This window comes from Dreissena polymorpha, chromosome 4, assembly GCF_020536995.1.
Source record: "Dreissena polymorpha isolate Duluth1 chromosome 4, UMN_Dpol_1.0, whole genome shotgun sequence".
Taxonomy (NCBI): domain Eukaryota; kingdom Metazoa; phylum Mollusca; class Bivalvia; order Myida; family Dreissenidae; genus Dreissena; species Dreissena polymorpha.
This window is the reverse complement of record NC_068358.1, coordinates 130,192,279-130,207,263: the sequence shown is the minus strand read 5'-3', so window position 1 is coordinate 130,207,263 and position 14,985 is coordinate 130,192,279. Positions and strand designations below refer to the sequence as shown.

At 34.8% G+C, this 14,985-nt stretch overlaps 1 protein-coding gene and 1 long non-coding RNA gene across 2 annotated transcripts in view; one reads left to right on the top strand and one right to left on the bottom strand.

The window, feature by feature from the left end:
- Positions 1-788: 788 nt before the first annotated feature.
- Positions 789-14,985, bottom strand: part of LOC127876444 (ubiquitin carboxyl-terminal hydrolase 38-like) — a 553,141-nt gene continuing 538,944 nt past the window's right edge. The window contains exon 10 of the transcript XR_008047865.1: positions 789-1,043. The gene's annotated coding sequence lies outside the window, so the exon portion shown is untranslated. The remainder of the gene's footprint in view (positions 1,044-14,985) is intronic.
- Positions 6,800-7,191, top strand: LOC127876495 (uncharacterized). Its single transcript, XR_008047894.1, has 2 exons — positions 6,800-7,102; positions 7,154-7,191. It is a non-coding gene; the product is annotated as an uncharacterized LOC127876495 (long non-coding RNA).

Below are 14,985 nucleotides of genomic sequence, written 5' to 3'. Positions count from 1 at the left end.
GGATTATGTATCAAATTTAATATTAAGTCCAGTGCATACATGTAATATGTTGTTTATAGCATAGCTTCAACAATGGTTAAGTCTACTGACACAAACCTTGTTCAGTCAGAGGCAGGTTATCCTACGGAACATGAGTGTCATGAGCCTTGATTAAGACCGTTAATACTTTCAAGCGAGGCTTCAGTTAAAAAAAATGTTTGGTTAAACAAGGGCTGTTTGTAAAACATGCATGCCCACCATATGGGCTGTCCGTTGTAGTGGCAGCCATTGTGTGAATACGTATTTTGTCACTGTGACCTTGACCTTTGACCTAGTGACCTGAAAATCAATATGGGTCATCTGCAAGTCATGATCAATGTACCTATAAAGTGTCATGATCCTAGGCAAAAGCGTTCTTGAGTTATCATCTGGAAACAATTTTACTGTCTCTGGTCACCGTGACCTTGACCTTTGACCTAGTGACCTGAAAATCAATATGGGTCATCTGCGAGTCATGATCAATGTACCTATGAAGTTTCATGATCCCAGGCGTAAGCGTTCTTGAGTTATTATCCGGAAACCATTTAACTATTTCGGGTCACCGTGACCTTGACCTTTGACCTAGTGACCTGAAAATCAATAGGGGTCATCTGCGAGTCATGATCAATCTACCCATAAAGTTTCATGATCCTAGGCATATGTGTTCTTGAGTTATCATCCGGAAACCATTTTACTATTTCGGATTACCGTGACCTTGACCTTTGACCTCGTGACCTCAAAATCAATAGGGGTCAACTGCAAGTCATGATCTATCTACCTAAGAAGTTTCATGATCCTAGGCATATGCGTTCTTGAGTTATCATCCGAAAATCATTTTACTATTTCGGGTCACCGTGACCTTGACCTTTGACCTAGTGACCTCAAAATCAATAGGGGTCATCTGCGAGTCATGATCAATCTACCCATGAAGTTTCATGATCCTAGGCGTATGCATTCTTGAGTTATCATCCGGAAACCATTTTACTATTTCGGGTCACCGCGACCTTGACCTTTGACCTAGTGACCTCAAAATCAATAGGGGTCATCTGCGAGTCATGATTAATCTACCCATGAAGTTTCATGATCCTAGGCGTTTGCGTTCTTGAGTTATCATTCAAAAACCATTTTACTATTTCGGGTCACCGTGACCTTGACCTTTGACCTAGTGACCTCAAAATCAATAGGGGTCATCTGCGAGTCATGATCAATGTAACTATGAAGTTTCATGATCCTAGGCCCAAGCGTTCTTGAGTTATCGTCTGACAACCACTTGGTGGACGGAACGACCGACAGACCGACATACCGACAGACCGACATGAGCAAAGCAATATACCCCCTCTTCTTCGAAGGGGGGCATAATAAACTCATCGTTTAGTGTTGATAAGAAAGGATTTTGCAGGAAATCATTCACCACTTCCGTGTTAATATGCAATTTATTATTTGTACACGTTTTCTAAAGTTGTTAGCATAATTAATAAATTTCCAAATTTGGATGAAAAGGCCGCCAATTTTGCCAATTTGGCCGGTACTGGCATCATTCCCAAAGTAGTGAGGACAAATGCTGCTATGTATTTAAAACTTGCAAACAAATCAAAGCAAAGGCTATTATCACTTATATTTTTGTCTCTTGCTACTTTTTAAACTAACAACTAGAGTGTATACTTGATTTTATTTAACCTAGTGACCTATTTATTATAACCCAGTTTCAGTCTAAGCCGAGCTTTGATTATAGGACAAATGTTCGGACCAAGTTTTATGAAAGTTGGCTAACAAATGTGGAAATTAGTGCGTTTGCAAGGTTTCATTGTCAAAATAACATATACAAGGTAAACTGACCCCCCCCCATGACGGCCATGGATTTCAACAAACCAGAAGAAATCTGTTGATAAAGTTTCATGAAGATTGGGCAAAAAATTTGACTACAGTGTTAACAAGGTTTTCTAATAGCCATAAGAAAAAAATGCCCCTCCCACAGACGGCCATGTTTTTTTTACAAACTGGAAACGCTTTTGAACTCAGCAGATATCATTAGAATAAATGTTCTACCTAGCTTTAATGAAGATTGGAGAATAAATAAGACTTCGAGAGTGTTAACAAGGCTTTACTACAGCCATTTGAGGAAAACTGCCATGCCCCCAAATGGCCATGTTTTTCAACCAACTGGAAACATTCATTTTTAATTCAGTTGAGATATCATTAGGACTTATGTTTTGACCAAGTTCCATAAAGATTGGACAATACATGTGGACTCGAGTGTTAGAGAGCTAAATTATTGATGACAGACAACGCACAGAGGCAATCACAAAAGCTCATCATGAATATGTTGTGCTCTGGCGAGTTAAAAACCCAAAACAAAGATCTAAGATATGTCGTAACATTTCGGTTAACCGTTACCTATGCACCAGTTTAAAATCAATGGATTTGATAAATGAAACGCCATGGCATACACATCTGAGTCAGATTCGCAGAGCAGCTACTTTTCAGCGCAGGAAATCACGCACAACTTCTCCCAGCTGATTTCCACTAAGCTTGGAAAAGAGTGTGGAAGTCTGATCTTGTGCAGTGCAAATAGAATCTATGGTGCAATAACACCATCCCTTACTAAGTTAGGACTCCCACCAAAAATGTACATGTGCTCTAAAGGCAATACTATGGCGCTGTGAAAATAAGGCGCACTGAGTTGCTTTGTCTCCAGTTTCTTCAACTGAAAGGTGTCAAGATGCAAATGCCAAATGTCCATTAGCAAACTATGCTTACAACTCGCGCTGAAGTACACGTTCTTGCTATCCTGGGCTACTTGGAAGAACGCAGCCTTGTTTTGTGATAACCGTCCTATGACCAGTGGTTGTGCGTGAAATTATATGCATAGATTTTGTTCAATTCTTTGACGTAGTGCAACCCTTCACCAGCAAGCGCATAGAATCTGAAAAAAAAAATGTAGATTTAGAATACTGGTCAATTAAGAAACAAGAGGGCCATGATGGCCCTGAATCGCTCACCTGACTAACCAAATACAATCCTAACCCAGATTTCATCAAGATAAACATTCTGACCAAATTTCATAAAGATTGGATGAAAACTGTAACCTCTATTGTCTTCACAAGGTTTTTCTAATATTTGACCTATTGACCTAGTTTTTGACCCCAGGTGACCCAAATACAATCCCAACACAGATTTCACAACGATAAACATTCTGATCAAATTTTATAAAGATTGGATAAAAACTGTGACCTCTATTGCCTACACAAGGTTTTTCTAATATTTGACTTAGTGACCTAGTTTTTGACCCCAGATGACCCAAATACAATCCCAACCCAGACTTCTTCAAGACAAACATTCTGACTAAATTTCATGAAGATTGGATGAAAACTAAGACCTCTATTGTCTACACAAGGTTTTTCTATTATTTGACATAGTGACCTAGTTTTTGACCCAAGATGACCCAAATACAATCCCAACCCAGATTTCATCAAGATAAACATTCTGACCAAATTTCATAAAGATTGGATGAAAACTGTGACCTATATTGTCTATACAAGGTTTTTCTATTATTTGACCTAGTTTTTGACCCCAGATGACCCAAATACAAACCCAACCCAGTTTTTATCAAGATAAACATTCTGACCAAATTTCATAAAGATTAGATGTAAACTGTGACCTCTACTGTCTACACAAACAAATTGTTGATGGTTTTTCTATTATTTGACCTAGTGACCTAGTTTTTGACGTCAGATGACCCAAATACAATCCCAACCCAGATTTCATTAAATATAAACAATCTGACCAAATTTCATCAAGATTGGATGAAAACTGCGACCTCTATTGTCCAGTGCTTTCCACAGGCCATTTAACGATACCTCGCCGGGGCGCTTGAATTTCGAAATCAAGAGTCCCTGGGCGCTTGAAATTTTCAGATCAGTGTATTTTTCAGAAAAAATAAGTGGAGATTGTCTAACAAAATCAAGGTTTCTCTATCAGTGTATCAATATTCCCTGTTTTAAAAGAGCACTCACAAGTAATCGCCATAAACACCACATGGGGTAATGGATAATCCACTGATAAGACACGCGTATCTATTATTCTAGCCACATTACACAGTCATTTAAATGCTTACAAGGATGTATCAGGTAACTTTCCAGTCGTCAAACTGTGATGTTCATCTTCCAATCCCTTACTCGAATGCTTATGAGGGCGGGGTTAACTATCGACCATTATTTTTTATTGACGTCGTGCACGAAGTAAGAGTTTATCACATCTTGATTAGCAAGAAGTTAAACCATTTACGTAATATAAAACTGGTAACTAGTACAGTACAGTACATTAAAGACGTTTTCGGGCATCATCATCACACCTTTTTACTGTAAACAAGTGTTACCTATGACTCATAATTAATACGAGAAATTAATTGCAAGTGGTAAACAATTAATTTCTTATAGCGAGTAAGTTGTGCAAATAACACCCGGGTACAATTATGCGATAACAATTTTATTCCGGTACATGTATATTTCATCATGTCCATTTAGAACTGATTCACCTGGTTTTTCTGACATTTATTTGACACGTAATGCGCTTTACAAAAAAATTGTTGAATTAATTACGAATACTTGTAAATGTTTCGTCCGATAATCGATACTTGGAAGACTGATGATGGACAACGTGAATTTCATGCATAATTCTGTCAAAACATTTATTCAACTCGTAAACAAATTATCGTTGAATTCATAACGCAACTGTTAATATTTGTTGAAATCTCAAATGGAAATAATTAAATTTGTAATCCAAAACCCATTCCCGTAAGTCGATGTTAACACGTTTTTAATCCGAAACACACTTCCGAATGTAAATGTAAGCGCAACCCTTCTCGAAAAAGTGCACTAAATGCGCATTTAATGCGCATTAAATGCACATTAAATGCGCATTTAATGCGCATGTTATTGGCACCGTATTTTTGGCTTAACAAGTGCATTTTAATCTGTTAAAAAAAAAACTTTTTACTAGTGTGTTTATACATTTAAGTGTATTTTTTTTCCACGAAATAATACACTTAAGTGCGTTTATTATGATAATAAGTGCGCTTAAGTTTATTTTTAAGTGCATTTATACACTTGAGTGTATTTTAAGACATACAAATAATACACTTCATGGTCAAAGTAAATTTTTTAAAGCGCATTAATACACTTGAGTGCATTTCCAGTCATTCAAATAATACACATTACAGAATTAAAAGCAAATTATTTAAGCGCATTAATGCACTTGAGTGCATTTCCAGTCATTCAAATAATACACTTCATTGAGTATTCAAAGTGAATTTTTGTAAGCGCATTAATACACTTGAGTGCATTTCCACTGATACAAATAATACACCTTACAAAATTGAAAGTGAATTTTTTTAAGCGCATTAATACACTTGAGTGCATTCCCGGTCATACAAATAATACACCTTACAATATTAAAAGTGAATTTTTAAGCGCATTAATACACTTGAGTGCATTTTCAGTCATACAAATGATACACTTTTTGAAGTGTTGGAAGTGAATTTTTTAAGCGCATTATATGCTCAAGTGTACTTTTCATCACTTCAAATTAATATGCTTAAAAATTAACCAAATTTAAAAAAAATCCCAGAATTTTGAAGTCAGCATTCATTCTTTAAATGAAAGGTTAGTGTAAACACATACATAAAAAACAAAAAGTACAATTCAATAGATAAATACACACTTTTATTAGAATGTTAAACCTTAAAAAACAAAAACAAATGTTACATATCTACATAAAAGAGAGGATTCAAACGGGCTATTGCCCATCTGGAATTAACAATTGAAAATATCAAGCTCATACCAGTGATTTTTCTCCCCCCTAATTATCGGTAACTGATTAACAGCCAAATACAGGTGGTTTCCACTTCAAAAATATTAAAGATTTCCCCTCCTTAAGCTGAAATGTTTTCCCTATCATTTACTAGATTTTTATATATTACATTAATTCCTTTTTAATATGGACAAAAGCAGTACATTTAATTCAATCATATTCTGGATCCTAATATATGATAAATGAACAGTATTCATGAAATTTATATAAATCTATACCTTATTTTTAAGATCTTCCTTTTTTTGTTCATTATTGCGCTAAAACATGCCCTTCTGAGAGCCAGTACGTACAGGTTGTTTTGAATTTCCAAAGAAAATCACTGCATACATGCTGACAATATTTAGCAGCTTAGCCCCTGTCACTATATTTGTTGTTATACACTGTTCCTTACAAAGAATGCATTCATAAACAACCCTTTATAGAGCACTTCACCAGCTGATCAGGTCTGAATACTACTGTCATGGTCTGCGAGGCGCTTCTCGTGCATGATCTCATTTGAGATCAGGTCCTGAAAGATATTTTATAATGTAAGTGTTAAATATTGCTGTTATGGTAATCTTGTTCAACAGTTGCTATAAATATCATAAATTTAAATCAAAACAAGTTTGTTGGCTTGTTGTTTTTGTTTGTTTATTTTTGCAATTTTAACATACATGCCATACGTCCCGATCTCAGCGGGACAGTCCCGCTTTTGGGCCCTTTGTCCCGCCGTCCCGCCATGAGACGATTTGTCCCGACATTCGTAAAAAACGATGTAAGGTGTATAGGTTCCCAATAAAATTCGCTATTCAAGCTCTGTTTCGCTAACACTTAACACCGCTAATCCCTTTATTGCCCTCCAATTAACAATCCGATTCTACTTATCGTGTGCACCAGTGTTGTTTATGACACCTTATCAGCGATTTAGCGGCTAATTATTGATTTCATCAGGCATTCACACCATGGTGGTCTTCAAGATAGTGGTCGCTTATTGCTATCGATAGTTTTATTATAATGAAATAAATGTTGAAAATGTGTTTATTTTGTATTTGTTTGAAACGGTTTACAAAACAATTGTTTTGTAAAATTAACGCTACGTCATAAATGAGTCTTTTACATTCAATGTTTAGTTCCAATATAGCGGGATATTCCGAATGTGCAATATACCAAAATCGCAACAAACAGTCCAATAAGTGATACCCATCCTGTCTAGTGTAATTGTAATAAAAACAACGAGGTGCTATGCATGACAGTTTGACCCTACTCCAATTAAGCTAAAAACAACGAGGTGCTATGCATGACAGTTTGACCCTACTCCAATTAAGCCGCGGCAATTGACAAGTAACAAACTGCGCATGGACACATGCTTAAAAAAACATCGCAACAAACAGTAACAGAGTTACCCATCTTGTCTTGTGTTATTGTAATAAAAACAACGTGTTGTTATTCATGACAGTTTGACACTACCCCAATACAGCGCCTGACAATTCACAATTCAGTTTAATCTGTGTATATAGGAAGAAAACAAAATACGGAAATGTGTACGGCCGCGCATTCCGTGTGTAACTGATGTAACTGTTCGGTAGATAGTGTACTGTAACCCGTACTTTCAGTCAACTGGATAGCCTCCCCTGCGTTAATGTTTGCCATTGAAATTAATATAATGAGTATTGTTGTCGTAATGTTCTAGATTTTGTACTCTTAAACAGATGAATATTATCTTCGTTGTTTGCTATTGTCTAATTTAATAAAACTGTTATTGTTATGTTTAAGATTTCATGCTTCATATCAGATGTTTTATGTCTTGAATAAAAGTATCAAGAGTTTTTGTTAGTACTATACTGACTATAGTAAACGTGGAATGATAGATCGTTTTAGGTGTCCTGCTTTTTGGTCAAATGTCCCGACAATTTTTTATGGAATGTCCCGCTTTGGACCTAAAAAATTATGGCATGTATGAATTTTAATCTCGTGATCACATGTGACTTAACGCTTTTCATAAATAATTTAAAGAAATTACGTTTGATAGAAAATACTGTTAATAAATGTACTAATATATGTGGTCTCCTTTGGCTGTGTGGACTGGTCGGAAGTTTGATTTCTTTGAATTGCAATAACCTTTATTATATAGTTTTACCTCTATACAAATCCATCTTTTCTTGGTCAAGGACAAGCTACAGGGCACGGTTTCCCACTCCTGTTCCCCTCAAGTTGGCCTGGTATACATGTCCATACATCAGGTAGTCCCCTTTTTGCTCCCTTTTTTGGCAGGCGATGATGCACATTCTGTCCAATGGATCTTCCGATCAATGTAAATTTCACCTTGGGGTTTAACCTTCAAATATAAAATATTAAAGTTCTGATTAAATATGGGGGAAAGAAATCTGTTCATTAATGACAAGAAATAGGTATAAATAAATTTTAAGATGACAATAACCATAAAATACAGCCATAATAATTCAAATGGTGTTTTTTTCCTTAAAATTGCATTACATTTACTCATCCAGTTACATTTCCCAGTGACAATACATAAATATGATAATGATCATAATTAATTTAATTAAAAAGAGATGCAGAAATGAAAATACAAACCTGTTACAGATGTTCTTCAGCATTCCAAAAAAACAAAAACGGCAGTTGTTGATCACTTTAACCACCCACTTTGAATCTTCTTTGCAACAAACTTATTGTTGATTTACACATTGTAGTAAATACACATTGTTTTCATCACACAATAGTTCGTGTGCTGAAAGAATTTCAAGACATTTGACACTAGAATTAATGTTGCTGAATTATAGCTAAAAATTTAGCTCAATTTAAGTTGCTGAAACCAAATTGTTTACAAAAATAACTTCCTGTGCTCCAAATAACTTGCTGTGCTCCAACCAATCAAAAGTGGTTTGTTTTCAAATAGATGGTCCCAGAACCAATCAAAATTCTATAAACACCCCTTTGTTTTGGCTAGATGGAGCACTGATAGGGATTAGTGTTTATGATGCTAATTGATCTCTTATCTGATCCTGATCTTATCTGATATTTATTGAATAATACACAGCACACTTAGCATATTATATTTAATTGTGAATATTTCAATATAACATACTGAATGGTGTTAGGAAATAAATATAATATTATAAATATTATTTAAATTGTCTTTTAAAATGTATGTTAATAGTCAATGTGGTAGACATTAATTGAATTGGGGTTAAATATCAGTGTAAGAAAGTTCAAATACTTGTTTTTTATGTTGTGAAGATATAATTGATTCTGGCAAGACCACATAATTTTTTTGACACTTTCAATATTTTTAATTATTTACCCACAGCCTGATTTAGTTGTACTTTTCCCTTTAAAAGCTGCTCTACTGAATCACATATTTTATGAGCAGACAAATTGTAATAATAAGACCATAAACATTATGTGAAGATAAAAAAGAATTCAGTACAATCCTCCTATTAAACACTATATCTCTGTCCTTTAACTTCAGTTATTTGCTATAGTGTTGCTCTTTTTTATGAAGATGCACTAAAACTACACTTGTACAGAAAGAATATTTTTTTTGCAAATCAGAAGATACACTAATATGCACAAAAAATGCACTTCATTGAAAAAATGCACTTATTGCATAAAAAGATGCACTTTGTCTACAGAAGATACACTTAAAGTACAGTAAAATACACTTAAAGATAATGAAAATACAGAAAAAATGCACTTTAGTGCACTTAATTATGAAAAAAATGCAGAAAAAATACACTTTTCGGTAAAAATGCAGAAAAAATACACTTTTTAAAGCGTATTTTGTTAAAAAGTGTATTTTATTTTGAGAAGGGAACGTTCAAATATTCTTGCTTCAAATTAGCAGTGCAAATTTATTTTGTGTCGAATATTTTTCTCAATCAAAAAGAGCGCGAAAATTATGCAGCATGTACAACGTCGCGTCATGTGTATTGTGCGTATATTAAGTGTTTTTACAAGCACACAACACATCAGGGGATTGACGCATGTTCAGAGGCAATATTTCCTCAAATCTATAAATGGTCACTTACAATTTATTTGATACTTAAGAAAAATGGCAAGGTTTGTGTTATAGAAATAATTGAGAGCTTTTATCGTTAATATTTACCAGAAAGTGATTTATAAAAACAGATTAAACGGGATTATCGGGTAACAAATAGAAACTTGAAAAGTATACAGTAATAGAGACGGGTTGAAACGGATGTATTGGGGAATCGTTCGCGTCGGGATTTTACTATAATTACCTATGTACTGGAAAGTTTTAAAACAATAAAATATAAGAAAAATATATATATTTTAAAATGACTGGGGGATTTTCTTGAAGAGTCATAGCGCACCAAATGACGTCTTTTGACGCTGTTTTTCTTTGAGTTAAAATGCACCACAGAACGTGAATTGACACGTTAAATAAAAAAAAATCAGCGTCGGGAGTAGACACCACGCCCGAACCACCCAGTGTCTGACAAATTTCTTATTTTTCAGGTAGCCCACTGGGCTACCAATAAAAATATTTGGTAGCCCATAAAATTTTCCTACAAAATGATGAGAGGCAGGTTTTCATCTTTATTTTATTTCTTCATTTACATATACGATACATAATATGTATACATACATATACATAAAACAGCAAGTAGTCTGATGTTCACAGTCAATATCGTAAATTAATGTTACAGTACAGGCACCGTGTACTTAAATGTAAATGTACCAAAGAAAATCATATACTACATGTAGATATTACATGTATGTGCACATGTATGTGTACTGAAATTCAGACAGCACGTTAAGTCGTACACGTAAATAAAGTGTTTAGATTATCAATACGATTGACTCGTATGGTGTTAATCAATGCAATTGCCCTTTTTAACAACAAATACCGAGTTTCAAGAAATCAAGAGAATTAAATCATTTATTTACTTGTGTCCGACTTAAAGTACTGTCCGAATTTACGTATTGCATCCGTATGTTACAACACTTGTGTGAAGTCAGTATACAATACAATAATTGTTTCAATAATGAAGGAACTGATACAGCGTAACGGTAACGATACAGCGTGTTTACATGATATTTTATTAAGAGAAAATGTCAATGCCAAATAATTCGAGAGATACACCGGTACTTTAGTTGAAATTCACAACGAAACTTTTAATGGAAATTAAATGATTTCAAGGTTGTACCCGCTACGAAATTTTTATTTACAAATAAATACACCCACGCCAATTTTCGCGCGCTTTTTATCAGGACAAAGAAATTCATTTCTTAAATGTAGAATTTTGTAACCTAAAATAGCTGTACACAACGTGTGCAAACCGTGGCAGGTTATTAACGCATGTTTCAATACAACGGTCCTGATTGGGAGCTTATTTCATCATATCTTTAAATAGAACCATATGCCGAAATTCATTTGACACTTTGGAAAATTTCAAACGTTTGTGTTTATGACTCTTATCATCTATATTACCCACCCATAACTTGGTTTTAAAAATATAAATCTGGCATATATGGGATTATTGATTAACAGTCGATTAATCCAATTATTAATTGACAATGCAAACTAATTAGCAGGTGTTAACCGCGTTCACAAAGTTGTCATTAATATTCATTTTTCGGTTTCGTTACCGTTTTGAAGAATCCGCTATTGTTTTGATTTATTTAATGTTTGGCGTCCTTGGATATTTAACGACATCAAAAACGTTGTCGCTATTACTCATTGTTGCGGTTAACAAAGAATTCCAAACTGCGAATGATGTTGCATCATGTGCGCCAACTATCCAACCGGCTCTCATTATATTATTAGCAGACGACAAATGTTGATTCTGATTGGATGATTAAAATACACTGTTACTGTTTAAGACATTACCGCAAGTGATCGGTGACTGATTAGATAATTGATTGCACTTTGTTATCGGATTATAAGCAATACACAGTGTACAAACACATGGTCAGCGTGTTTATTCTACGTATGTCTGTCAATAAACCGGGCTACTGCTCTTATAGATTTATAGTAGTCCGGCGGGCATCAGCTGGAAAATTTCAGTAGCCCGATGAAAAATTTTGGTAGCCCCCGCCCCCCGGGCTCCGGGCAATGGATTTGTCGGACACTGACCACCCCTATCAGCCCCGGGGCGCCTAACAAAAATTCTGTGGAAAGCACTGTTGTCTACACAAGGTTTTTCTATTATTTGACCTAGTTTTTGACCTAGTGCCCTAGTTTTTGACCGCAGATGACCCAAATACAATCCCAACCCAGAGTTCATCAAGATAAAGATTCTGACCAAATTTCATAAAGATTGGATGAAAACTTCGACCTCTATTGTCTATACAAGGTTTTTCTATTATTTGACCTAGTTTTTGACCTTGTGACCTAGTTTTTGACCCCAGATGACCCAAATACAATCCCAACCCAGATTCCATCAAGATAAACATTCTGACCATATTTCATAAAGATTGGATGAAAACTGCGACCTGTATTGTCTACACAAAGTTTTTCTATTATTTCACCTAGTTTTTGACCCAATGACCTAGTTTTTGACCTCAGATAACCCAGATACAATCCCAACCCAGATTTCATCAAGATAAACATTCTGACCAAATTTCATAAAGATTGGATGAAAACTGCGACCTCTATAGTCTACACAAGGTTTTTCAATTATTTGACCTAGTTTTTGACCTAGTGACCTAGTTTTTGACCCCAGATGACCCAAATACAATCCCAACCCAGATTTCATCACGATAAACATTCTAACCAAATTTCATAAAGATTGGATGAAAACTGTGACCTCTACTGTCTACACAAGCAAATTGTTGACGGACGCACACACGCCTGCACGCACGCACATACGGACGCCGGACATCACACGGTCACATAAGCTCACCATGTCACTTTGTGACAGGTGAACTAAAAACAATATGGATTTTAATTTATCCAAATGCGAAGTTTGCAAAAGTTTATATTCTACATGTGAAGTTTGTAATAATTTATCTCAATGAAATCACAATCTGATTCTAAATCAGATTATATGTACCCCCTGTACACATGTACCAGCACCAGATATGGCAATATTTACAAATATTTAAGAAAATAATACAGGTATAAAACTTTCTTCTTTTTTATCTTAAATTCATAAGATAAACTTTGTACGGCCGAAACTGAATGATTTAATTTCCTCTGTTTTCAAATAAAAAAGGAAACACTTAAACACTAATAAACCAACTGTTGAAAGTTGGCAAAAAAGTTTTCCGTGGCTCACTGTGGTGGAAGCCTATAAACCAAGTACATTTAAAAAACAAAAAACACTTTAAGAAACCTGCTACTATGAAAGAATACACATAGTTAATGGTTAATTGTGTTTAACATGATTAAAGTAGTGTGTCTGAACCCCAGCTATATTTTTGTTTTACATTTTAGCAAATTACCCTTCAAGCAAGGCAAAATTTAACAATTTACCCCCATGCTTTGAAAAGTGGGAGTTTTAACCCCCATGGCTAAAAAGTTATCTCTAACGCTGATAGAAAGACATCTTTCAATATATTTATGCATTCACTTTCTAAATACCTGGTCCTTGTATAAAAAAAAAAGCAAAATAAATATTAAAATAAAAAAGCTATAACTTGTGATGTTTTTTCATGTTACTGGTATTGTAAGGCCATCCTTAAAAAAAAATTTTGTTTGGCTAACCCGACCCTGGTAAATTTGGGTGGGTCTGTAGGTAGGGATTTTGTTTTTTTTTGTAATTTTTTTCTGACATTGAACTCCGACATATACCAAACTGAAAGGTAATTATCAAATAAAGCTCCAAGTCTTCTGCCTCATTAGAGGAAATTGGTAAAGATTTTTCTGCACCGTCCGTATCACCGCACGTGTATTGGTAAGTCTATTTTTTCTATAAAGAGCTTCTTTTCATTTACTTATTTTTAATAAGACTTTTGCCATCGGCCGTTATATTGTAGGCAGACGACAATATCAAGTGTGTATTCCATTATCTGCGCATGAATGACCCAATATTACCCGATAGCGAACTCAATGTTGATTGGCCCGCTACCATATGCGCTTCAAATTGTCATGGAAACAAAGAGAAAAATAGTTTTTAAAAAACACTCCGGATTAAAATGGTGGATGTAATCAATGAAATTTAACGAGATTTAAGTATATTCGCAAAATATATTTTTCTAGAGCCGAATTCGCTATACTTTCCCAAATGGCAAATGACAGTCCGAGCCCTGTTAAGTAGTGAGCCATTTGAGTCATTTGCAAAACTATTGAAAATTTTGCTCAAGAAAAATCTAAATTGCGAAAATGCGAAAATCTAGTAAAATTTCGTTGAAAACATCCGCCCTTTTTAATCCGGACTGGTTTTCTATATTTGTCTCTTTGTTTGAATGAAAGTGTTTGCAATTCGAACAGTTAACGAAATCCGGTCTGTACCGGATTAGACATTGCTTGACCTTATTATTAATGAAGTGCGCATGGTAGCTGGCAAATCAGCATTGAGCTCGCTTACACATGACATGACGTTGTCGAATGGAACGTGAGAACGGGTGGAGCTATCTGATAATATTGGGTCATTCATGCCCAGATATTGTATAATTTGAAAACACATTTAATATCGCTGTCTGCCTCCAAAATAGCGACCGGTCCGAAAGTCGTATAAAGAGATAAGCAAATGAAACAAAAACGTGACAATACCCGTCAATAAATATTTCTAAGCTGACCACTTTTTATCTTTCTACTGAATATTATCTGAATTAAAGAGTGATAATTAATTAATTAGTTATATGGCGATAATATAACACATCTCTGCCGATTTCAATTGAACGGTGATAATTAATTAATTTGTTTCTTTTACTCCCAAACTATCCTTAACGACAGCAGCGTATTTTAATTAAAGGGATACAAGAAAAACAAGAGCGGTTTAATTGTATTAAAAGTCTATTAAATCGCATATGCATATGTCAAATAAATAGTCGACTCAAATTAATACCGGTACGCGTTTTGTTCATTTCAATTCTAGATATCCTTTCAAACCTATACGGTATTATTCATACCTTTGCGCCTATATATTATCAGTGGGACGAAACGTCCAATGCCTCCCTATACTAGTGGAACGA